Source organism: Arvicola amphibius, chromosome 5, assembly GCF_903992535.2.
Source record: "Arvicola amphibius chromosome 5, mArvAmp1.2, whole genome shotgun sequence".
Lineage (NCBI taxonomy): Eukaryota > Metazoa > Chordata > Mammalia > Rodentia > Cricetidae > Arvicola > Arvicola amphibius.
The window spans coordinates 40,275,942-40,302,441 of record NC_052051.1 but is presented as its reverse complement, the minus strand read 5'-3'; the positions used below and the strand labels follow the sequence as shown (position 1 = coordinate 40,302,441).

Genomic DNA, 26,500 nt, shown 5'->3' with positions numbered 1-26,500 from the left:
CATATAACTTCCCACATGGTCACATTTCATTTTATGTTAGAGGCACCAGGTAAGTAGGGATAGCACACTCATTTGTAAGTCATATCCTGCCCCAAACTGCTGCTGTGTCCTTTTGAGGCTTTTTAATTTAACCCCTGTAACACACGTCTCTCGTATATCAAGGAAATGATTACAAATATTCTGACATTGATCTGCTGGCTTATTTTAAGAAAATGCCTTATATCTTGTCCAGGAATATGCCATCATCTTATTTGTTCTTTTTGAATAAAATACGGAGTAGTTTACCACTTCATCCTTGCAGAACAATCTATGAACAGAAGGATTAAGCCTAGCATACTAGCCTGTCCTGGCAACAGAGAAGTCGTGCATTAATTGGCTAGTGGCACCTTGCACGAACCAGTGTTTTTGTTTTTTACTTCTTGGATTTTTGAGACAGGGTCTTTCTGTGTAGTCCTGGCTACACAAGCTTTAGAGACCAGGCTGGCCTTGAACTCACAGCGATTCACTTGTTTCTGCCTCTCTTGAGTGCTGGGATAAAAAGGCATGTACCACTATTGCCTTGTTTTTTTTTTTTTTAAGCCCACAGTTCTTTTTCACTTCCACAATAAGTTGGATAAATTAATTTTATTATATTCACACAATGATGCCAGAACTGTAAACATGAGGAAACTCTGGACAGAAGCTACAACAGGGATGAACCTCACAGACATAATGATGAATGAAAAATACCAGCCACATTCTTCATGATTAGCTTGACAGGAAATTCAAAAACAACTCGCTGGTATTGGGATGGGGTGGCCTGCATTATAGTGGTGGGGTCAGTACGTGCTCCCAGAAAGAGGTGTGACTAAAACAGAAACTGGAGAACTTTCCGGAGGGCTGAGCATACTCTGCATCTTGATCCAGGTGTGATGATGGATTATCCAAGTGAAGATTCCTTGGCTCCCATTTGCCTTACACTTCCTGAATGGCAAACATCAGCATCCACCGTCATTATCACCGCCATCACCACCTTCACAATTTATTTAAGACTCCAACAGTATCATCATGCTCTAAGCTCAGCTCACACAGAAAATCCCACTCTTAAATAAATCATTTGGAATAGAATTTAACTGTCATTTCTACTCTGCTTTTCTTTGTAATCTCCATTTAAACTCCAAGAACCGATATAACAGAAAGTTAGGGCTTTTTTTTTTTAAAAAACAACAACAACAAAAACCAATGGCTAGTACACAGTACACAAATCCAACCCTTGAGCCATTTTCTTTATAACCATTTCCTATGGTTCTCAGTGCCTCTAAGTTGTTGTAGTTCTCCAGCACGCAATGAACCAACACACACAGTGAGGGAGGGAGACCCTGGGGCCTCGACACTTCCTGTCTGGCCTGTCTGTTAGTTGCCCACTTTTCAAAGACGCATGTTTCTAATTAAGGCAAATGGGACAAATGGGCCGCTGGTCTTCATTCCCAAAGGACAGCGTGTAAAGAGCTAGGTAGGTACCTTGATTAATGGGCCACTTTAGACTGGGCTAGGAGATGCGCTGCTCTTTGCCCTTCCTCTAAAGAGGATGCAGTGTGGTCTTTTGCTATGCTCCAGAGTGTCAACTTGAAGTTCCCCACCATCACTCTTCCTCTTTCATATTCCACAAGAACAACAAGACTTTAAAATCAACTAAGCAGGGGACTGTTCGCATTATGGATGAGCTCCCCCTTTCCTCTGCCTAATAATCATCTGCATAACATTGACGTGGCTGGGGATTTCGGACTAGTGTCTGTAGCTAAGAGGCGTTCTGGAACCCATGTTCCAGGGAAAGCCTTTATACAATGGGTGCAGGCATCCTTGTGCATTACACACGTCTCTCTTCTTACAGCCTGGGAGCCTGTCAGGCACAAAAAGGCCTTCGAAAAAAATGTCTAAGAAGCCATTAAGAGGAGGAGAAAGGAGCCTCAATGAAATCATATTGCATTTAAGATTTAGAATCCACTGTTTATATAGCACTGAGTAGAGGGTGAGAATAAGCTTAATATTAGCGTGAGCACTTGATGTAACAAAAGACTAGCTTACGTTTTTTTTTTTACACGTATGCAAAATGAAATGTTTAGTCTGTAAAACTTGGTGTGAACTCTAGGGTAGAGGCTTGCTTTTATGGAAATTGGTACATGTGGTGGACATCTTTGAAATGGCCATCCTATTTCTCACAAGTTCCTATCAAAAAAATACAGTATATTTCCCATGGTTTGTATTTGGATAGGAAGCTGTTTAGTTTCTTTGGTCAATAAAATGTATGAAGTACTGTCTTGAATTGGGACTAGCTTTCCTTGCTGTCGGAGGTAATGCCTTGCTATGTGGAAGCCATGCAGAAGCACCCTGTCATCTCCCACATGTGTGACTGCAGGATGGAACTGCCTGGCTCATTCTCATCTTAGGAGCTCATCCCATGGAAAGGTGAGCACTAATTGTTTTAAGCTACTATGTGTTGGCGGTTTTGTTAGCCATCCAAGACTAATTGGCTACATTTGAGTGCTTTATGTGCTAAGTTCTACTGTTAAGAACTGTCAGTCACACAAATGGTAGCTTCTAGCACACCTTTCTGCAGATAGTACTTGAGGAATATAGGATATACAAAGGAAGACTTGAGGAACTGGGCTGGAGTTTAAATGCATCATTTATCGGCTGTGCAAGCTGGGGCAGCTGGCTTACCCTTTCTGAGCCATAGTTTTTCACACATAGGGAGAATAGGCCTGCAGTGCTGCCCTAACCCCTTACTAGTCAGTCTCAGTTTAAGTTCACAATATCAGAATGAGTCGTCGAAAGACAGAGCACCAGGTGTTACTCCCGTCATGTCGTATCCACTGGACCCCCCCCCCCCCAAAGCACTGCCTTACCACACTGACATGGGCCCAATCCAACACATCTTCAAGACCCCTGGCCAGCCAAGAACCAGCTTTCTCTAGGATCTTTTGTGTCTTTTTAACCTTACAGGAAAAACTGATCTAGGACGGCGAATGTTTCTCTCTCACTCAGAAACTCTTTTCAAAGCTCACTTAAAACTGAAGCCTGTGTTTAGCTAGGGAGTGCTCAGTGGCTCTCAGCCCATCTCCCTTAAGGTGGCAAACTTTTTTTCCCTTTTTATGTTTTGAGACAAGGTTCAGGCTGGCCTTGAACCCACGGTATAGTCTAGGCTGCTGTCAAAACTCATACCAACTTGGATTACAGGCATGTGCCATCATACTAGTTGATCAACTTTCGATGGTTATTCCCCTTACACTACTGAGAGAAATTGCCCGAGAGAAGCAGGGGAACGACTGTTTTGCATTTTTAACGGCTTTGTACCACAGTGTCTGGTCTGTCCCTTGCCCTAACAGCCTGCCCCTCTCCTCCTCATTTCTTAAGCTACCCTTCAAGCCAAGCCTTTTCCTTTTGACCCGCCAGACCAGCTCAGGCAGCTGAGCATGCCCAGTTCAGCCTCGAGCATGGGCCCCAGTCCCCAGTGCGCAGGTGCCACGTCTCCGGGTTTTGGTGGCCGCCGTCAGGCAGGAGGGCGGTGGGGTGGGGGTGGGGGGTGGGAGGAAGCTAGAGTGTCCTCGGTAGGAGGAAGCCCTCGGGGAGTTCCGGAGCAGCTCGGACAGGGTCTTCACAAAGGGTGTCCCTGGGTGCACACTGCCAGACCGCCTGAGCAGGACTTGGGACATCCGGGTGTTGGTTGCAGGGCCAGAGCGAACTGGGAGAGCTGGCCGGAGCGGCCCCAGCATCCCTGGGACCAAAGTCTGGGTGTGGAGTGGGGTGCACGTCTCAGGATCACTTGGGGGAAGACTTTGGAAATCACTTTCTGGCTCAGTGTAAGCCTGTTGTAGTACTTCCTCCGGCAGATTGTTTCTCGGGCTCAGTGAATAAAATGCCTATCTCGCAGTGCCTGCTGTAGTGTACACGCTCTTCGTGTTTGTTCAATGTAACATAGACGAAAGCGCAGTTCCCGCTCCCGGCTCTGGCTGGCCCGCGCCCCCTCCTCCCGGGCACGGCACCCGCTGGGTCGTTGGCCACCAGAGCGTGGTGTCCCGCTGCGGGCTTAACTCAGTCACCGCGGGCGCGTCCCCGGACCCTGCACGCGGAAAGCAGCGGCGACCCCGGGACAACCAACCCGCTCCTCCCGTCCGCCCCCCACGGCCGGCCCGCTCGGCCCCGGTCCACCCCCAGCCCCGCCGGGCGCCGCACTGGGCATGCTCCGTAGCCTGGGCAGGTTGGGGCTGCAAGGCGACGGCTTGGGCTCCGGAGGCAGCGTCGCGGCCGGGAGCAGGGGCGGCGTGCCCGGGGCCGCACGGGGCCCGGCTCGGCGGGAGCGGCGGGCGGCGCCCCGGGCAGCGGGCGGCCGAGGTGAGCGCGGCGGGGAGGCGCAGGCCGGTGGGAGGCGGAGGCGGCGGAGGGCGGGGCGGCGCCGGAGGGGCTCGGCGGCCGCGGCGGCGGGGAAGGGGGTGGCGGCGCGCGAGCGGCTGAGGAGCCGCGCCGCAAACAAGCTCTCACACGCGCGCACACACACAGACACACACACACGCGCGCGCGCGCGCGCATACACACAGCGGGGCTCCCGGAGGCGGCGGCGGCCGCATCCCCGGCAGCGACTCGCCTCGAAGTGACAGGTAGGAGAAGGCGCTTCGGGTCCCGCCCGGGGATGCTCCAGTCGCTCACGGCCCGCCGGGCTACTCGGCTTCCCGCGGGTGCGTCCCGGACGCGCGCGCGCGCCCCCGGATGCCCTGCCGGGGGACCCGGTGCAGGTGCGGGGTGCGAGGCGCCCTGCGCGGGAGGCAGGGGACCCCGCCGCCACCCGCCTCCCCGGCAGTCATCTGCTACTGGGTTTCCTCTGCCTACCCGGACGTTCACCCGCTTCTGCGCTAGAAATAGCTTGGCTCGACGTGTATATGATTATTTTGGTTGGAAATAGTTGGCACTGTGCAACGCATGTAAATGTGTGTGCGTGTGCATCTTAAGCGTCTTCTGGGGACAGCTTAAGAATGATAGAGCGTTTCCACTTGACACTGACAGGCTAAGCGCTCCTTCTGGGCAGTGTTTGGGCCTCCTAAAAACACGTAAATGAAGGTTGCTTTATTTTCAGAAGTTTAAAGTTGTTTTTCTTAGTCAATTAGACTCTGTCTATATTGTACAAAATTTCCGAGTTTAGACTTTGTAAACTACTGAATCGAAGTGTGGAAACATAGAATTCTCCAAATGAACAAGTTTTAGAGTCTTAAAACCAGCATTTTTTCTAGAAAGAATGACAAGTGTCCATTATATTTCCACAAATATGCATGCATTCGAGATATGGTTTTGTTTTTTAAAAAACTTCCTATAGCGATTCTTCCTACTGTTGTAAAGCAAGGTGCTTGAGATTTATTTGGGACAAAGCATTTGTGGACAGTCACCATTTTTTAAAGCTTGAGTGGGATACACTGTGGGCCGTAAACTTAAGTTTTCCATTGTGGAGATATGCGTTAAGTGATTTGGTTGGCAATAATGTCCAAGCATTGAATTTCTCCTTTAAAGAGAAATCAGATCGAAAGTAGAGATGGTCAGCAAGAGCAACCAGTGACTTGACCGGGGCATACTCCTGTGGGCCCAGAAAGTGAGGAAGAGGGGAAGATGGTGTGTATGTGAAATTTTAACTTAATTTTTTTTTTTTTAGCGTTTTCAGGACTGGTGGTTTTTAAGAGATGTGTTTGAACTGAGAGCCTAATGTCTTGAACCCTTCAAACTTTGATAACCTAAGTCACAGAATCATACCGAGGATCAGACATTGAGCTCACCAGAATCCTGTGGTGTAATCCCTGGCTGTCTGCGTTATGTAATCTAGCATGCTGGGTTTTTTTTTTTTTTTTTCACAGAACAGTCTTGCATATTTTTCAACTGGTGTATTGATCTATTATATCATCTTTTAAAACTGTAGACGTTTACACATGACCGGTGTCTTGGGGGAGCAACTGTAAGAAAAAATTACATTTAAAATGAAATAGCGTTTCTGAGCGTTTTTATGGTCACGAAACTTTGCTGATGGAACTAGTGGGTCTTAACATGACACAGTACACTGCAAGGTGCTGTGTGCCACGTCCTTGGTTGTGCTTCCCTCCAACTTCTGTTACTCAGCCATCAGAACTTAGTTTTGATTTAGCTTTGATGATATCACTACCAAGCTCTGAATTAATCGCTGTGGAAATGCTGTTTTACAAGTAACTGTCAAAACAGAATTTCAAAGACTCCATTTGATCACAGGGAACACATTTACATCTGTTGGAATAATTCTACTTTTATTTTACAAATGCACACCCACACAGAAGGGCTTCGTACTGCAATATTCTTTTGCAAGCTTTCTATCTGTGTGCTGGGAAATGTGAATGGGGAAATGTGAATGACGTTAAACTTGCATGCCCTGGAACCCAGGCTGTGTGCTTGTTGTCCTATCAGATAGGGAACTAACAGGAATTAAAAAACCCTTCAAGGTTTCAAAACAGCTTTTGGAGAGGTGGATTTTAAAGATTTGTATCACCCTTGAAATAATTCATTCCATCTCCAACAGAGATCCTTCAGCGCTTATGTGTTTGTTTGTTTTCTTTCCAACAATGTATCCAGCTGCCTTTAGGTCAATCAATGTATACTGCTGATTTGGGCAACATGGAACATATTTGGCAATCCTAGTGAACATGGTATTTCCTTAGGCTGCTACTAATCTCTTTTAAGATTTGATTTACTGGTAATCGAATGACCGAATGCTTGCCTTGCGTTCATGCCTACCTACCCTTTGTGTAAAATTGGGTTTATACACTGCTGAGGTGTCTGTGAACCCATTTCAGTGGCATGCTAAGTTGTGACAGGCTGGAATATAAGCTTCTGGGGACAGTGTCTGCTTGTCATCCCTGTTTTTTCAGATGCAGGTGGCAAACCCAAATGTCATAATTAATAAATAATTTTTGGTGGATTTTCACAACATTAATAATTAGTTGCCACATTGGATTTTTTTCAATTATAAAATCTTATGTTGCAAGTAAATTTCATATTTTTGGACCAGAGCAGTTAGGTAATAGTGCTATGTGAAGGAATATTTTTTGTAATTTTCACACTTTCAACAAATGCCCTAATAGTAAATACAAATATTTTGGGGAAAATGTAAATATTAATTGAAAAATGAAAATTATGAGGCAGATTAGGACGTCCTTAATGTCATTTGTGACTACTTCTAGAGTAGGAACAAAAGAGCATGTTTCCTAGCAGGGATGACCCAGGCCTTGTTATCACTGTGAGTTCCTGTGAGTTCCGTAAAAGCAAGGAGCTCTGCATTTGATACTTAGAATGAGGTCAAGGGCCCATGAGGATGTTTAGTGACCACTATTGGCAGTTTGTGTCCAGATTGCAGTTTGTAAATAGTTCCTTTTCACTTCCCAAGTGAATGTGTCTCTGGAAGAGACCTGCTCACCTCTTGAGAAATAAGGACATCTGCCAGCACTGACAGGTACCTGGTTTTGCAGCTCCTGTTCCAATGTTAACCTTGTTTGCAAGGATGCAGCTTAACTCTGAGCCCTGTCCACGTCCGCTCTTCCCTTCCCCCGTCATATGCAGGGCATAGAATAACCTTGCTTCTGTTCCTTTGTGTTTGTTTTTCTGTTTAATAGTTTTTCCTTTGATAAAGCCTCTCCTTTAGAGCAGAGCTGCTTCCTTAAGCTGTAATATTGTTTTCTAGTTATGACTTTGTGTGTCCATGCTTCCGGTTCTTTACCTCCACCAAATATAAGAGTGGGTGTAATTCGCCTGTGTTGTAGGGAGACTCCAGTACTAATACAGCAGTGAGCGGGTGAGTGAGAATCTTGCATCATCCTTGTATGTAAGCCTACTTTCAAAAAGTCAACCCAGTTCTCATGATCATGAACCTCACTTGCTGAAAGCCAGGCTGGTTTTCCTCCCTGTGGTCCTGTGGAAGGTGTAACCAGAGTTCCTAGAGGGTGGTAGTAATGCCCTCCATTTCAAAACTTAGCCAAGAGATCATTTTGTTTGGGAGAATGAATGTCCAATTTTTTTTAAAATTATTCCCAGTTTCAACGGCGCCTTTTCTTTCTTTTCCTATACGGAAACAAAATAGGTGGCTAGGACGTAGATCAGAAGAGAGTCTTCTCTGAAGACCTCTCCCGGCTGCTCCTCACGGATTCTGCAATGAGAATGTCCTCTACCATGTGACCACAGAGCGGTATCTTCTCTCACCTGGGAGTCTCCTCACAGCTCTTCTCGCAGGATCCCTTGAGGATCCCGGGCAAATGTTACTTCAGTATCCACCACCCTTGGAAAGCATTGTTTTCTTCCTAAACAATTAAAGGATGTTATTGAGCTCTTTAGCACAGATGAACTAAAGTAGCCATTTCCTTAGAGGCAGGAAAAACAGCGTAACTGAGATTCATCTTAAGTGAGAACAGCGGTCAGGTCTTTAATTTTTACTTCTTTCTAAGTGACAGTTACAGCCGGCACTGGAGCCATTCCTTGGTAACATTTGGCATTTAACAGCTTGAAAAGATGTGCGTTTCTCGTGAATTCGTGTTGTTTTATTTGTTAATTTTAGATTCATTTTTATTTTATGTGTATGTGTGTTTTGCCTGCATGTATGTCTTAGTACCATGTGTGTGCAGTGTCCTAGGAGGCCAGAAGAGGGCACTGTATCCTTTGGAACTGGAGTTACAGAGGGTTGTTAGCTGGCCACCATGTGGCTGCTGGGAACCTAACCTTGGTCCTCTGGAAGAACAGCGGCAGAGCTACCTCTCTAGCCCAATGTGAGTTCACTTTAAAACTTAGGATTTTGATAAGTATGATTAGTGTCTGTGATACTTATTAATTGTACTTAATTTTATATATTTGAAATATGCTTAGAAGCATCTGGGGGACTCACGAGGCTGCACAAATGGTGCATAACCCCCACAATGTGAAGAACTTTGGCCTGAGACATGACCCCTGTTGGAGTCGTTGAGTGAGTAGCTGGGGAATTGTGTTCTGGGGTTGCCTTCAGCATGAAATGGCACATTTGAGATCTTATGGTGCTGGAATGAGTCATCCCTGAGCTTTAATCCTGACCCTGTCCCATGATAGCCTTGTGGCCTCGGCTGATTCTGGTTAAAGAATGCTTCACTACCCTGCCTCTGACCCAACCCCAGGCTCAGGTTGGTATAGCATGATTGGTGCTGGGGACTGCATTCGTGTTGCTGTGAAAACCACTTTGCCTCTTCTCCCACTAATGCTACCAAGATCACTGTTCACAATTCTTACTTCCACCATAAGAGGCAGATGGCCTGGTTTATTTGTTAAAGCCCGCCCAGGGGAAACTCTTATTTATATTTATTTATAAGGGATACTTACACTTCTATCCTGCAATCAGGGAAAGTTCCAGTGACCCCACAGGCCACCTCCTAGTGCCAGATCTTCCTCTGGACTCATCCCACTCTGTGACTGCATTTGGATAGAGAAATCCAACATTACTCTGCTCGAGTAGCCTTAAGATTCTGTGAGTGTAGGGTTTTGAACTCTAATGCGGGAGCCAGATGCTATCCCCAGGGCCTCTGTCCCTCAGCAAGGCTTTAAAATAGACCATATTAAGTCATTTAGCCTTGCAAGGACAGAAACATCCATGAGAAAAATTTGGGGACTACTGATGTTTAGGGGCACATTGTGGCTCCTTTTTTCCCATGGGCATTGGTGGGAACACTTAACTTCTCTGCTCAGGGTACTATTAACAACCGTAAAGGTGAAAAAACAAAACAAAAACCCGAAACCAGATGCTTGTTGAGATCTTGAAATGTGCCCCTTCGTTCACTTCCTCCCCTGGGCTCTTTTTTTGAAAGGGGGGGGGGGGGGGACTATGGAGTAGTAACCGACTCATGTTTGCATTTGGAGAGAACTTACATTTGAGGGGTTAATCATGGGATAGGGTTAGAATTGAGATGAAAATCCAGGTGGATTGACCCGTAAACCATTTTTGTTTTGTTCTGGGTCTGGCTGTGTTGCACAAGCTGCTCCGAACTACATATCCTCCTGTTTTAGGCTCTCTAGAGCTGGGATTAGAGGCAAGCAGCATGTTAGCCCAGAACTCCCTCCAACTCTTCAACCGTGCTTCTGTGTTCCCTGTAGTTAGGATAGTGCGTGGTGCGGAAAGGAGGGGGTCTTATTCTTTCTTTTTCTTTTTTGCCATAAAACATGGTGTGGCAGTTATTTTAAGTGACTGGACTGAGATGTAATAGATAAGCTTCTGGCAACTGCTGCAAAGATGGAATCAGAGGAGCAAGTTGAGGATCAAGCCCTGTTTCCTCATCTCACTCACTCTAGAGACTTCTGTCTCTGCAGTGGCATAGGCTGGAAAGTCTGAGAGAGGGAAGTGAGTGGATGCTAACCGGGGGTGTGTGGGGGGTGCTGCTACCAATGCAAGGTCGGCACCCAAGGACCACTTTTCACCTGGCAGTTTTTTTGGTGTCAGTGAAGCTGTTGTAGCTGCTGGTTTAGGCGCCAGGTAAACAGCATACACACGGGTGCTGCCGACAGGTGTCAGGGACCTTAGGCGTGGTGGCCCATGTGTGTCCCTTTCCAGGAGCAGCTGTCAAAGGGGCCTGCCACTCGTACACATTTTTAAAAAGAAACACAGAATATAGAGCACTGGATATGTGAAGTCTTCCCCCTGGAAAGTGATCAGATGGGTTTGGAGAGATGATTAAAAACATTGGCTGCTCTTTCCAGAGGACCCAGGTTTGATTCCCAGTACCCACATGGTGACTTACAGCCATCTGCAATTCCAGTCTCAGGGGATCTGATGGCCTTTGTGGGGACCAAGCTTCTTCATGGTGCACAGACATGCATGCAGACAAAATACTCATACACATAGAATAGATAACTAAATAAACCAAAAAGTGCTTGGAAATTGGGCTGCAGAGATTGCTCAGTATGTAAAATACATACTTGCTTGCCACGTAAATATGAATACCTGAGTTAGATCTCAAGAATCATGTAACAAAGCTGCTTGCTTGTCATCGCAGAGACTCCCAGCACTGAGGGGCTGGAACCAGGCAGAACCTGGGGCTAGCTGCCCAGCCAGCCCAGCCCAATCAGTGATCCACGGACCAGTGAGAGACCCTGTCATGAAAAACAAAGCCCAAGATTGTTGCAAATGAGGAATGACTGTCGACCTCTGGCCTCCACTGGCACACACCTACCCATGTTGGTGCCAAACCTGACACGTTTGTGGCAGGAATTCAGCCTGAGAGCTCCCATGCTGATCCTTGTGTCAGGTGTAAATTCTCAGATGCACCGTGTCCTAGAAAATGCTATCAGTTTTATTTGCTTTTTACAACTTTTTTTTAAAGGGGCAGGGTTTACATTTGTTGTTGTATAGTTGTATATTATTTTGAGTGAGTATAAAGTTCAGATTCCGAACTTCTGGCTTTTCCTCTCTCCTTGTTTTCTAAGGTATTGATAAATGTGCAGCGTCGGGAGAGGTGGGACATTGTTTTCTATCCCATTTCTTGACAGTGCTTTGAAATGTGAACAGTTTGGAACAGAGAAATTATTAACTTCCCCTATTATGGGTCATAAGTTCTCTTGCCTTGGTCACTGGTTTGAATTCTGTCAATCATGGGATGGATGTCCCTTCCTGAATCTACAGTTGCTGTATTTACCCTGAGCATAGAGAATTTAGATCTGTTTCTGCAGGTGAGCGTTTCAAGGTGCATCTGCCCTAATTTTTCCTTCTCACTCATCAATGGGAGATCCCGTTGGGTCAAATAAAAGTGCAGTCCCTTGGGATGGGGTTCTCCTTTCTCTATTGCTGTTCTGTTATTTGAATAGACCATCAACGCCCTCTCTGGAATTTAAGTTTTTATTTTTACTGGTTTCTAAAATGATGGAAGTGATGTACTAATATGTTCCAGTTGAAATGACAATGCAGAAATACAGTAGCAATATATAAAGTACTCCTTCCCACCTACGCCCTCCCCAGATATAGCCATTGGCAACAGCTTCAAGTGTCTCTCTCGTCTCCCTTAGTCCATTCATTTACATACTCAGATGCATAGACGTGGTTTTCTTGTTATGTAAGTTGGAGCATACTGTACATGCAGATGCCTTTTCTTATTATATAAACTGGATCATACCACATCGATCTTTGCATGGCTTGCTTTGTCTTCATAACTGTAAATCATGGCAGTTTTGTGGTCTGCATACTGGTTTGCTCAAATCTGCAGCACTGTAGACAGCCTGGTGTGGCATATAATCTTGTAGTATGTAAACGCCAGGATGTAACCATTTTCTCACAGCTGTATGCGGAAAGAAGATTTCTTCTCATTGATCTTCATGAATATGTGTGAAAATCCCTTATTACTAAATTCCAAGAAATAGAATTATTTGGTCAAAAAGGCACATGCACTTTTAAAATTCAGAGAAAACACTGTCACATTGCCTTTTCAAAAGGTCCCTGGTGGAGGAATTTCTGTCTCACAGAGCCTCAGGTTCTGTATAGGAATGGATCTTCTAACCGAAACCTAGCCTACATTGCTACAGAGCTACTAATTCAATTAGCTTTCAGTTTTATGCTATGTACCCGGAAATGACTTCAGAAACATATCATGTACTTAAACTACAGTACTTAATAAAAAAGTATTCACTAGTTAAGGGACTAATGGGAAAGCCCTTTAATAAAGAGATATTTTGTAGAATCGGAGTTAAAAGTCTGTTTTCTCATCATCTTGGTTAGCTTTGAGATTTTCCAGCAGGGACATGCTACGAGCATCACGGAATTGTCTTTAGAGAAGTCGGGGCCTACGGAGCCAATGCATAATGTAGATTGATTCTGACCTTGGACAATTAAACTATTTTGGAGGCTAAAAATGCCTCTCTGAAGTTACTGGTAAATTTAGATTTGCTAATGTAGTCTGCTTTCCATGGTATGGGTTCTGAATCCCTGTGTTCAAATAATTGCAGGTCAAAATTGTTAGGGGGAAAAGGTATCTATACTGAACATGTTCATAGTTATTTCAGGCAGGCCCTCTGTGACTGAGCTCCATCCACAGCCCTAGATATTTTTTTGAGGGTTATTCCCTGAACAATACAGTATTGTAACTATTTATACTATATGAGACATCTTAAGTAATGAGGTAACATAATGTATAAAGGAGGATATGTAAGCAGATGCCACACTGTTTTATCTAAGGGACTTGAGTATCTGTGGAATCCTGGAAGCAAACTTCTGTGGACGCCAAACAACAGCTGTATAGAGTTACCAAAGATTCCCCTATGCTAGGGTTGGTAGTACTCATCTGTAAACCTAACACTCAGGAGGTTGAGGCAGAAGGATCTTGAGTTTGAAGCCAGCATAGGTTACATAAGCACTACTCACATCTCAATACACAAAACTTCCCAAACCCAGCCCACCAAACTAACAAAAATAATAAGCTTGCAACAAAACAAGAAAACAGGTGTCCCTAATATCTTCTAAGAGATTTTTGAGGAATCGATGGCATGGCATTCTTACTGAGTTTCCTTAGTGGGTACCTGAAGTTAATTTTCATTAGTTTGAGAAATGAACTGTACACAAAGGACTATGTACCTCAGAAACTACATGGTATATTCGTCTCAAGACTGGTTGGAAAAAAAAAAAACACAGTAAATCTAGGTCACTGATATTGGACTCTTTTAGAAGTGACAGTTCTGATAACTATAATTATTAACAATAATATAAATCCACTTAGTCGTTGCTTTTCAGAATTTGATGGCTTGCCTACAGGAGCTAGAATTACCTTAAAGCCTCTCCATCGGGGTCAAGATACCCTGATGAAGATGGAATCTTGTCTGCGTTTCAGAGATGGGTCTGAATCCTTCATCTGTTCCTCCAGATACCCATTTTAAAACAAGCTTCTGGTTAGCTTGGCAGTGACATTCAGATCCTGATTGTATGCCTTCTGCATGTTTATTTTTACAGCACACTGTGAATTGTAGAAATATGGCACAAATCAGTTGTATTCCCTTGGCATGGAAACCTTACGTCTGTGCTAGGTTTGCTCATGGAAACCTTACAGTATTTCACAGTTTACAGACAATTTCTTTTGACAATAGCCATAAAAACTCACTCTTCAAACCTCTGTCTCAGGACCTGATTAGACGATATGTATCAACCAAGTCCTTTGGGGTGGGCTCTCAAAAGGGACCTTTTAGATAATGTGGGCAAATGCCAGGCGGTGGTGGTGCACGCTTTTAATCCCAGCACTCGGGAGGTAGAGACAGGTGGATCTCTGTGAGTTCGGGCCCAGCCTGGTCTATAGAGGGAGGCTCCAAAAGCTATACAGAAAAACCCTGTCTCAAAAAATAAAAAGAAAGGAAGAAAGAAAATGTGGCCAAGTGTAGGAACACAATGAGGGCGAATGTTAAAGGTGGCCTAGCAAGGACGGCTGGGGATTTGTGACTGTCAGGAACTGTTTCCTTTGTAGGGACGCAGTGATCCTGTAATATCACAGCAGGGAAAGCAGGAGTCTGTGCATGCCTACCTCTGTCACCGAGATGGATGAACCCAGATAGAAGTCACAGAGCAATGGTAGGCAGGGTGGAAGGAGTTGGTATATGGTCTGGAGAGGTGAAGGCAGAACTCAACTACTCCCTTTGGCAGAGTAGGAGCCACGTCAGCTAGATTTCAGGTTAAGGCAGAAAACCTGAAGTCTGTTTTATGAAAATGTAAAACTTTAGCTGCAACAATTAAATTGAAAGATGAGATTGTTCCAAAGTATCATATGGCTGCTTTTTGTGGTCATTCTTGGAATAGTATTAGTTTACAGTATTTAGGTGTCATTTGGAGTAGACTATCTTTCTTAGGTAAAACCATGGAATGGCAAACTTTATCTCCTTTACCTGATAGGCTAGGGCTAGAGGTAAAAGGGATTCATAATGTCTGCCACCATCCAATTGGATACCGGGGATGTCATTTCCTTGCTTTTAATATTTTATTAAAATATTTTATATAAAATAATTAGGTACCCAGAGAAGAGACTAGGAGGGAATTAAATTATTAGCAGTGATCTGCATTCAAAGAAGTCAATTTAATGAAGTCATTAGCATCATGAGGTGGACATGAGCAAACTCTATTTTCTCATTTGTTCAGCAGAGCAATAAGGACACCAGATATCAACTCCATCTGCTTTCTTGTGTTCCTGATCCTATTGTTTGAAAAGGTGAAGCTGCTCTGTTGGGTTTGTGCATTTGTTCTTCATGAGCAAGCAATGAAACTTGATTAGAATCATAAAATCGGGCGGCTGGAAGGAGTTTCTCTTTCCTTACATCCAAAGTTTATAGCTTAAGGATCCAAGACTTGAGCTGCCGTGTGGACCCAGAGTTGGTGACTCAGGTGTAACATCCTCATTGCAGAGGAAACAAATGGTGCTTGATTGATTCACTTCTGTAGTTGCTGCCATAGATTTTGAAGTCGCTGCTTCCAAGGGCTTACTTGGCCCTCGCACAGAAAGTTCTTTTTCTGTATTGGGGCAGAGCTTCATGAATAGTCTTCATCATTTAGCACTTAACCTGGTATTCTCTGGAGACTTCTCTATTGCTCTACAGAATGAGCGTTGGCTCACCCTAAAACTCCTTCTGTGGGTGATGGTTCTTTACTTTTGCATTCTGTCAACTAACTCTTTACTGCAAACTTCTGTAGCTGGAAATTTTTGTCTGAGCTTCAAAATCATCCTTTGTCTGCTAGAGATCTTGACTTTGAAGCCTCATGGGTGCATGTAGGTCAGAATGCCCCAAACAGAAACTCTCAAATTCACTCCAAATGTGTGTTTTGTCTCAGTTTCTAAATCTTTGTGTACCAACACAAATCTTTGTGTTGCTCATTTAGAGGGTCCCCCCCACATGCCCCCTTAATATGTCTTTGTCCACTCTTTTCCTTTCTTGATACCATTGCTCAAGTTTATGACTGTAGTGGGTTTTGTCCTACTATGACCAAATGCATGGCAAGAAACACTTTAAAGAAGAGGTGGTTTATTTTGGCTCACAGTTTGGACAGGTACAATCCCTTCTGGTCAGGAAGGTATGGTAGCAGAGCTGGTAGGTAGGTACAGGGCTGCATGAGCATGAGGCTGCTTATTTACATCGATGCTGATCAGGAAGCCTAGAGAGCCTTTGTCTAGAACCTGGACTGTAATGCATGAGACCTGTTCCTCAGGATCAACTTCCTCTAACTAGGTCCAACCTTTTAATAGTTTTGCAGCCTCCATATATAAGCAGCACCAACTGGGGATCAAGGGTTCAAATACATGTGCCTGTGGTAGACATTTCAAATTCAAACCATAACCATAACAATATCCTTTTCATTTGAAGCCCTGACTGTTATAGCTGTATAACCCACCCTCCGTCCCTCATCTATTAGTCATGCATTCTGCTTGCTTCGAAGTGAGCATCAGCTATTCTTGACAGTGATGCTTTTTTTTTTCCTTCTTTCACTTAGGGCTTTATGGTTTTCAGGAAGATAGATGCCGAAACAGCGACTTCGTAACTTTATCTTTGCCTCTGACTTCATCCTTCACATCAGCTAAAGAAATTGGCACAAAAACAAGTCTTGTGGCGTTTTATTTATTTGATTAATTAATTTATTTTGGTTCTTCAAGACAAGGTTTCTCTGTGTTGTCCTGGCTGACTTGGAACTCACTCTGTAGACCAGGCTGGCTTCGAACTCACAGAGATCCACTTGCCTCTGTCTCCTGAGTACTGGGATTAAAGGTGTGCACCACCACTGCCCAGCGTCTTGTAGCATTATTTATAAAGCCCTTTCACAACTCCCTACTACTTTTAGAACTAATTTCTGTTTCCCTTATTTTCTAAATGCAGGCCACCCTTGGCCTGAACTCTGCAGTGAGATTTTAGCTCCTTTATTTATATGACCTATATTAAGCTTTATTAGACTCCAAGAACTTAGATGCTGTGGATGCTGTGTACTTGCTGACTTTGAACCACACGTCCTCCTTTCGGCTGAATCTGTCCAAATTGTCATAGACTCTGGACGGAGGTCATTATCCCTCAAAACCACCTTTGATTTCTACCCCAGAGCAGGTGGGTCCTGCACCTTTGTCTCCATGTCAGCTGTGCATGTTTTAGCTACAACACAGCCCTCATGCATAGAAGAAACAAAAACGGTGCATACTGGGGACTAAATAAGCATCTCTCAAATGAGTGAGTATTAAATCATTTGTAAATTCTGCCCATGGAGTAAATTAGGAAAGCAGTGAACGAGCAAGCCGAAGGAGTACCACAGTTAATAACCTGAAGCCGTCTACACGCTCATTATAGAGGAATGACAGGGTGCTGACAGATGGCAGAATAGGTGGTCAGTAATCTGAAAACTCTGTGTTCATTATTTCTCTAACCGAAACTCTAATGTTATAATAGCAAACCACGCCCAGTGAGGTTTCCCAGGAGACAGTTTATCGTCTACTCCTGGAGGCCACAGGCTTGTGTGTCTTTTCCGTATTATGAGCTCAGTTTCAATATATTATGCTTCTTCTCTATAGTATATTTCCTTACAGCACCAAGTTAGAGAAGTTTCCCCATTTCATACTTGCAGGGATTTCACAGGAAGGAGATTTATTAAAGAGAATGTTTTTTATTTAACCAAGCTTAGGGTGATCTAAAATGCTTTGTACTTACTTTTTGCATTGTACTTTAGTTTCATAATGATGACCTGTGAACATATCACTGCCAAATGGAGATACACTAAATTGAAGGGGAATATTCCACTGAATATTATTTTTGAAAGTGTCTTTCATGCTCCAGAGTTGAGGGACCATGTTGTTTACAATGGTTTGAATTACTCTGAATGTCTTTGGAACTGTAACTCTGTCCTCCCCACTTGTGGGGTGGTAGTGTTTAAAAGGTTCTCTCTCTCTCTCTGTTTCTCTCCCTCTCTGTCTCTCTCTCTGTCTCTCTCTCTGTCTCTCTCTTTCAGTCTCTCTCTGTCTCCTCTCTCTCTCTCTCTCTCTCTCTCTCTCTCTCTCTCTCTCTCTCTCTCTCTCCAATTCACATCCTTTTGATTTATCAAACCTCTTTTAGCTTTGTATAGAGAAAATACTGCTGAGGATGCTAATTATTAAATAGATCATCATTCAAGTTTCCATGGTGACAATATTTAGGAGGATTTTAGTTTATACTTTACAAGCAGCAACTGGAAATGCACACAATGTATTTTTTTATTTAGAGTTTTTTGGATATGTGAGGCCCTTGCAGAATCAAGAGCCTGGCCTCATTCTGTCTGTTTTCCGTTCCCTTTGAAGGAATCAGTAGCTGGCTAAAGCGCCTCTCCATCTGTCATAAGTAGCATGCAGGGGATTTCTCCAGCCTCCTAGGGGAAAGGAAGAATTCAAAGTACACAGATGACTTGGGTATTAATGCCCATCCTGATGGTAACTCGGTATAGGCGTGCTCTTCTGAACTGTTCAGCTATAGGCCAACCCCTGTTTTCTAAGTTTGGATTCTACAAACAGGGCAAGCCCACGGGTCCTCATAAAGATTGGAAAGTGAGAGTCTGCTGCTTAACTGATAGCCACAGACGCCGGTCTCCCAGCGTTCGGGGAGAAGTGACGACATCAGTTATTTGGAAGGTATACATCCCATCTCAACAAAATGTCCGGTCTATAATATTCTGAGAGAAACTCACCCGTCCCCCAGTGGAAGTGAGAGCAGCACTTACACTGCACAAGTTATGAAATACCAGGAACACAGGGCTTAGGAGCCACTGCATCCTACATTCCCCCTCCTGCCTCACAGGTCTGAGACTCTCAGAGTAAAAGTCACACCCATGCACAGGCACACAGACACAGACAGACAGACACACACCCAAAGACATACTCAAACACACATCCATGCACATATAGGCACACCGGCAAACATACAGACAGACACACACACACATGCAGGATCATAGATACAGAGAGGAAAATGCACAGATAGACAGACAGACATATACATATACCCATATACACAGAGACACACATAGATAGACAGGCAGACAGACAGACTCACACACACATACACACACACACACACACACACACACACACACACACCCAAGCCATTCAGATAGAGACACACAGATCCATGCAATACAGACAACAAACAAACAGACAGCAAACATACAGACAGACAGACACACATACATGCAGGCACATGGACATAGACACATACACACAGGCACATAGACAGACAAAATGCACACACAGATATACATACACACCCATACTCACAGAGATACACACAGATAGGTAGGCAGACAGTCAGACAGACTCACACACATATACACACACAGAGAGACACATACAGATAGGCAGACAGACAGACAGACAAACACACACACACACACACACACACACACACACACTCTAGCATTCAAGTGGCAGCAGGTATGAGCTGGATGTACAAGAAACCACACTGGAGAAATGGAGTAATTCTGTGACATTTTACTTTGCAAAAATCATAATATTTGAGAGTAAAAATTTAGAGTTGCAATATCGCAGTATTTTATAACATGGTTTCCCGGGTTACTTTGAGACCCAGCTCAGAACCCTGTGTGCTTTGTGCCTTGGGCCTTAGGAATGCAACCTCATTCTCTCCACAATCCTGAAGGGTAGGCATAGTCATCATTTGATACTGAGAACACAGAGTGATTAAAACATTTATTCAAGGTCTTGTGATTGATCTATAGGACAGATAGGCTTCAAAATAAGGTTGACCTGAACACACACTGCTGTATCTGTGCCTGCGTGGATACAGAGGAAAGGTCACATGAGGACACAAAAGAGAAGGTAGCAGTCTTAGCCAAGGAGAGAGGCTGCAGCAGAAAACAAGACAGCCTGGGCTTGATCCTGGACTTCAAGCCTCCAGAATAAAATTTCTTCTGTTTAAGCTGTGTAGTCTGTGGCGTTTTGTTACAGCACACACAGCAGCAGCATATAATAGGGTCCTATTGAGATGGTAACTTGTGTGTGTGTGTGTGCGCGCGTGTGCGTGTGCGTGTGCACGCACGCGCGCTCTGGTGCGCTCCCTCAGGCTGAAGTAGATTCTTTGTTTCCTCATTGACCTTGCACAATACTGGACACAAAGGAGGCATTTTATATTTGCTTGCTGAGGAAGGTATATGAAGGGAAGTGCTTGGCAATTTAGAACGGAATGGTGAAATGAGCTACTAAATACACACATTGTCTCTCGCCTCAGAATGTTAATGTTGGCCCTTGAGCATGAGCTCCTTTCCTCAGAAGGCTTGCCTTCAGTGCTTTCTGAAGCTTTCCTAAGGCTTGGTGGGTAGAGCGTAGGTAGGTCCTTGCCTTTATTATGTGTTTTTACTGTGTGAAGTTCACATCTTTGAGAGATCCAGGAATTGAAAGGTACCATATTAAATGGTCTTAAATAATTTCACATAATTATTAATTCAAATTATTGCCTCGTTTATAATTTTATAAATGACATGTACTTGTGGAATTTCTCTGCTGTTAGCATAAGTTCTAGGGTAGTTTTATAAAAGTTTTTTTTCTTAGCATTTTCATGATTGCCTAGGGAATATCTATTTCTGTCGGGAAATAAATTATCGTGAGACTTTCATTAGGTAGCATATACCAGTTTCTGTGATTTGGTGCTCATTGGGGAAACACATTCAGCAGAATGGAGTTGTTATGAGTGTGGTATTTTATTTAATTACTTCTATACGAATTACAGATATAGGAATAAGATATTTGTGGAATTGAGCTTATAAAAATAGGGAACACACCTGCTAAGTGATTTCTATTCAGTTTATTGACTATAAAGGCATCATACATAGAATGCATTATATTATTATGCTTTAGATTACGGAGGAATATGTGGATGTTTGTGAAACCTCACTAGTAGAGTAAGCTTTAAAATATCATGCTGCTAAGTAAGAGAGAATTTGATTGTGTAGAAATGATGTACTTTATTCCAGAGCCCGATTTAGCTGCGTCACAGAATGAGGTTAGATAGGACATGTAATTTCTCTCAGTATATGTATAACATGGCAGTGATTCACTTGAGCAGCCTCTGCCATTTGAATTCATTTGAATAAGGTGTAAGCTGTGCAGTAAAAGACTTCAGTCACAGGGAGGCTCCTGTTTTTTAGTCAGAATCATATAGTAGCTAGCACACAGTAGGTTTTTCTACATGCCCTAAAATTAAGATATAAGATGAGGAGAGAGGCCACATGCTGCTCTTCTACATCTCTGCTTAGTTCATTCTTTTTTTATATCCTAGTTTGGATTTTTATGCATTCTGCTGTATCTATAATTGGTATCTAAGCAATGCATTTTTTAACATTAATTATCAAGTTTTGTCTTAGTCTTAAATTCCATGTAGTTATGTGAGGCAGCATAAATGGGCATCGTCCACCTTGCTGACACCTCCTTTTCTCAGTGGGAAGAATGTTGACCTTGACTGTGCCTTTGATATTTAGGATGGCTGATGATCTGAAGAGATAAATCCCACTGGGATTGTAGACGTCCATTCCTATGACATCATCAACTGCACAGTCTAATAATGCCGAAAGCCACCAAGACTTGAGCATTTCAGCGAGGGATTACCTTAAGCATCACAGATTTACTTGCTGGAAATAGTTTATTTTCTGAAGAATCTTCCTCCATTCTGTAGGTTGGTGTTACAGTCCCAGGGACAACATGATTCTTTGGTTATTGTAGCTTGGAACAGCGGAATTGCTGTTTTTAATTTTGAAAAGAAAAAAAGATCTTAACAGTTAAACTTCTTTGTTTGAAGGAGGTTTGCCATTGCATGACTCAGTCTGGAATATAAGAGGTGGTGGGGATTAAGTAATCGTTGGAATTCTTCACCCCTCTACGTAGTTCACTTTGCTCTTGTGAAGGGAGGCAAAGCCTTACGAAAATGTGAGCATCTGAAACTCATTTGTGTAGACACGAAGATACATGTCATAGTCCATGGCCGTGGGCAGAAAATGGCTCTTTGAAGTCACTCTCAGGTACAGACAGCATCGATGGTCGATGTCTGGGAAGGAAACTGACATTTTCTAAGTGTCTTGTCAAAGCTTGGGATGCCCGGCAGTCTTCTGGAGGAGGCTTACCAAACTTCGTAGGAGTGTGTGCCATGGCCACCCAGAGTTGTCCCTGACAGGCCAAATGACCGTGGGCAATACTGATTCCTTCCTCATTGATTTTTTTTTTCTGTCCTGTGAGGTTTGTGGTGATATCCTCATTCTGTGCATAAGGAAACAGTCTCGTTGAAATCATTGGTTCTGGACTGCCAAGGAAGCACGTTGCCTTGGTTGAGCTGGAGTCAGATCCCCCAAGGTCTTTTCCTCTGTGTTCCATTCTCCAGATCGTCCAGGCTGCCGGTGCCTAACAACCCAACCAACGATTTTGATCAAGTGGAGTATTGTATCCCTGATGAAAATGCTCACCTTGGAGGTTCTCAGGATATGAGAAAAGGCTCTAAGAAAGGAGTTGGGAGAATTGCCTGGTAGCTGGCCATGCCCTGACTGACTCTCCTGAAGCAAGCCACACCATTCTCCTCTCTGTGAAGGCGGAGATACGTGAAGGCTTGGGCTTGCCGAGCGTTCTTTCAGGTCTTTGTTTATTACCAGGAGGGGCTGCTCCCTGTGTCGCGAGCTCTCTGTTCAAGTCCATTTTTTCTCATCTTTTTCAAACCATTCGTGTATTTCATACCCAAAGGGTGCACGAGTCTCTTTGTAGAGATTGATTGATTGATTGAATAATTGGACTTCTTCTGGCAAGCTGGACTGTCTGGGTGAAATGTACAGTCTCTCTCTGTGGAAGGTCACTTTGATAGAATGGGGCTGTGGGGTGAAGGCTTTTGAGATGTATTGAACTTCCGCTTTTTTCAATGTCTCAGGTTTCTTTGTGACTCAGGTTCATGGAAACAAATCTACAGGGTAGATCCTCAGTGTAACTGGTTTGTTGACTGGATCACCTTACAAAACAAGCAGAAAATATCTTTATTTTTCTCCATCCTCTTCATTGGATGGTATGTTTGGCATACCCTATAATTTTGAGCCATCATAATATATTTGGGGCAACCTAATTTTGAATACTAAAAAAAAAATGTACCCAGATGACAATCAGAGTGTCCATTCTCTTATCTGGTTTGTTATGTCTTCTCTTAATATCTGTTCTTCCAGCTGACCGAGGCTTGGTCACCAGCCATAAGGAAAAAAGGCAGTTCTTACAAGATTGGGCCAAGGCTGCTGCACTAAGCAGAGCTGTTGGCTGCATGACTCTTCTTTCTCATATGTCCCCTGACCTATTCTTTGGAATTTCTTGCAAGGTCATTGGATTATGACTTTAGTCAAAGTGTTCCCTGTCCGGATAGCCACTTCAGAAGTTAGCACCTGTCCACTAGTGGCAGTTCACTGGATTGTTCTGTACCTTTGTTCAGGAAGCTTACTTGGGTGGGGCTCTTAACAGAATCACCGAAAATGACCATCTCAGGAAGAATAACACACTTGGCCCGCAGGGAAAGTCTTGTACTATCAGACTTTGAAGCACAGCCCATCTCCATTTTTTCCCGGGCCTCTGTTGACCGAAGTCATGAGTCTCTGTGAGCGAGCGGGCATCCAGATAGCCAATGGGATATCAGCCTTCCTCACTGCAGATTGGATTGCCACATTTATGAGGATGGCTTTGGGTACTTGGTGGGGCGGGTAAAGAAGGCAGGAATGGGAACAATTAGATTCTCTTCGAAGATTCTTTTACTGCTCTGTGGTTTCCTAAGTGTGGATGTCTTCAAGTCTCACTTGGCCACAGGCAACAAAGCCTGTGAATCTGCAAAGAACAGCTCTCATTGTCAGGCATATCAAGAGTTCAGGTGAAAATTTGAAACACCTGGACAGTTCCCATTCTGCTTCACTTGGAAGGAATTTAGAGATTATGTTTTTAGCAGCGAGATGTTCAGGAGTATTAAACCCTGAGAAACACTCATTGTCTGTGAGCTGCTACATTCTATAATCTCCCTGCTCTGAAACAAAACTCCTAAGGAGCAAATAAATGACTAATTGATGCAGTCAAGGTGATTGTTGTATTGGTGTCCTGGTAAGGGAAAGATGACTGATACAGTAGGAGGAATGAGATTTCTAATCTGCAGTTATTCTTTACTTATGTGGTTAAATAATAGGCCACTGAAGTGGAAACAATAATTCAGAACTCGTGTTAGCTCAAACTAGTTGGTCAGGTTGATCAAGGCAGATAAGTGCTGGAACTGGATAGGCAGGTGTCTGTCCAAGAAATCTTAGCCAGTGCAGGCTGTACACACACACACGCACACACACACACACACACACATATATATATTTTATATTTTGTATATGCTTGTTTATATAATAAACACACATTTCTGTGTATTCATACATATAAATAGAAATGTGTATTTTATAGTCCCAGTATAATAACATATAATGTAATACTGTGTATGAAATTGTCTTAGTTAGGGTTACTATTGCTGTGATGAATCCCCATGGTCAAAAGCAACATGGGGAGTTGAGTTCCATATAACAGTTCATCATCAAAAACAGTGAGGGCAGGAACTCACTCAGGACAAGAACCTGGAGGAGGGGTTGCAGAGGCCATGGAGGGGTTCTGCTTACTGGCTTGTTTCCTGTGGCTTACTCAGCCTGCTTTCTTATAAAATCCAGGACCACCTGCCCAGGGATGGCACTACCCATTAGGGGCTGGGTCTTCTCCCATAAATCACTAATTAAAAAATATACCCTACAGGTTTGCCTACAGTTGAATCTTTTCTCAATTGAGGCTTCTTCTTCTCTGATGACTTTAGCTTGTTTTAAGTTGACATATAAAACTAGCCAGTATAGAAGAATAACAAATACATGTTAATAATTGGCCAAGAATAAATAGCATAAAGTATAAAACACAGTTTTTCCTTTATTTATAATTCAGATATAGATGGTTATAAGATACATGCATTAGTTTATTGATTTAGAAAATAACTTCAAAATAATTAACATGATTTTGTTCCCAAATCAGATACATTCTGGTGACACATGATGAGAAATTGTTTTAAAATTATAAATTTAATTTTGGTCAACGTTACTTGTCACCATGCTTCAAAATTTATAAACATGTATAATTTACCCTATGATATGAATAAAAATAGGATTACATCTTGGTAGTATCAAAGAGTTTTCTTTTTTATGATTTATTTATCTTTATTTTATGTGCATTGGTGTGAAGGTGTCAGATCCCCTGGAACTGGATTTTCAGACAGTTGTGAGCTGCCATGTGGGTGCTGGGAATTGAACCTGGGGCCTCTGGAAGAGCAGTCAGTGCTCTTAACCGCTGAGCCATTTCTCCAGCCCCTTGAAGAGTTTTCTTAATTAAAAGTTTTACTTTTAAATATGCGCATTTGAGTGGTCTGTGGGTTTTTGCTTCATGGAATGAAGGTGTTCATGGAGACCAGAGGTGTTGGAGAGCCCTGAAGCTGGAGTTACAGGTAGTTGTGAGCTGTCTGATGTGGGAGCTGGGAACTGAACTTCCTACCCTCGGTAAAAAGTGTGAGTGCTCTTAACCACTGAGCCATCTCTCCAGTCCTTTTCCCTAAGAGTTTTAAAGCTAACTTTCAGCTCATAAACATATCACATGATCATTCTGAAAATGCTGTTGGAAATCAGAAAGTGGTACCCCAGTCTGTTCATAATACAGCTGATCTGGCCAGGGCCAGGAGGAGAAACAGTACATTGCTTCTTATTGGTACATTTTTTCCATGAGTGTCCCTCCAAAATTGTCTTTTCATGGTGGAATGTTTTTCACTTGTATTTAATAAAATAAATTAGAAGAACTAACAAAGGGGTGGAAGAGCACTGACTGCTCTTTCAGAGGACCTGGATTTGGTTGTGAGCACCAATATGGCATCTTACAATCGTCTCTCACTCCTGTTTCAGGGGATCTGATGCCCTCTTTTGGTCTCCACAGGCTCTGTACTCATGTAGTGCACAGAGGAGTGTGCGGGCAAAACACCTGTGCATATAAAATAAGAGCAAAATAAAAAGCTAAAACAAGTAAACACACACAAAACCCCAAGCCAACCAAGAATTCTTTTTATGTTAAGACTTTGTATGTCTAGAAAGCTGTCTAGTGTAATCAGAGGTCTACTAAGTATAACTCCTCATATTTATTGGTAGATTATCTGCTTATATCATTTTTTGAGATAAGTCAGCCATTGCTAATTACTTTAAGATGCAGAGAAAGAAATAAGGAAAGACAGCTGAAACATGAGAAGAGTTATTGTAAAACATGTGTCTTTAGCTCCAATCTTGGTATCCTGTATGGCAGCTAATTTCACATGGACCTCAGTATTTCATTGTGTACATGGAACTGTTTCTTTCTGGTGTGGGCTCATGTTGACAGAGGTTTCTGTCTTGCCCAGTCCCACAGCTATTCAGTCCCAAAGAAACACACAGAGGCCT

General features: G+C 43.4%; 1 protein-coding gene across 1 annotated transcript in view; it reads left to right on the top strand.

The window, feature by feature from the left end:
* The first annotated feature begins 4,544 nt into the window (after positions 1 to 4,544).
* The window catches only part of Plcb4 (phospholipase C beta 4), a 363,836-nt gene continuing 341,880 nt past the window's right edge, over positions 4,545 to 26,500 (top strand). The window contains exon 1 of the mRNA XM_038331031.1: positions 4,545 to 4,634. The gene's annotated coding sequence lies outside the window, so the exon portion shown is untranslated. The remainder of the gene's footprint in view (positions 4,635 to 26,500) is intronic.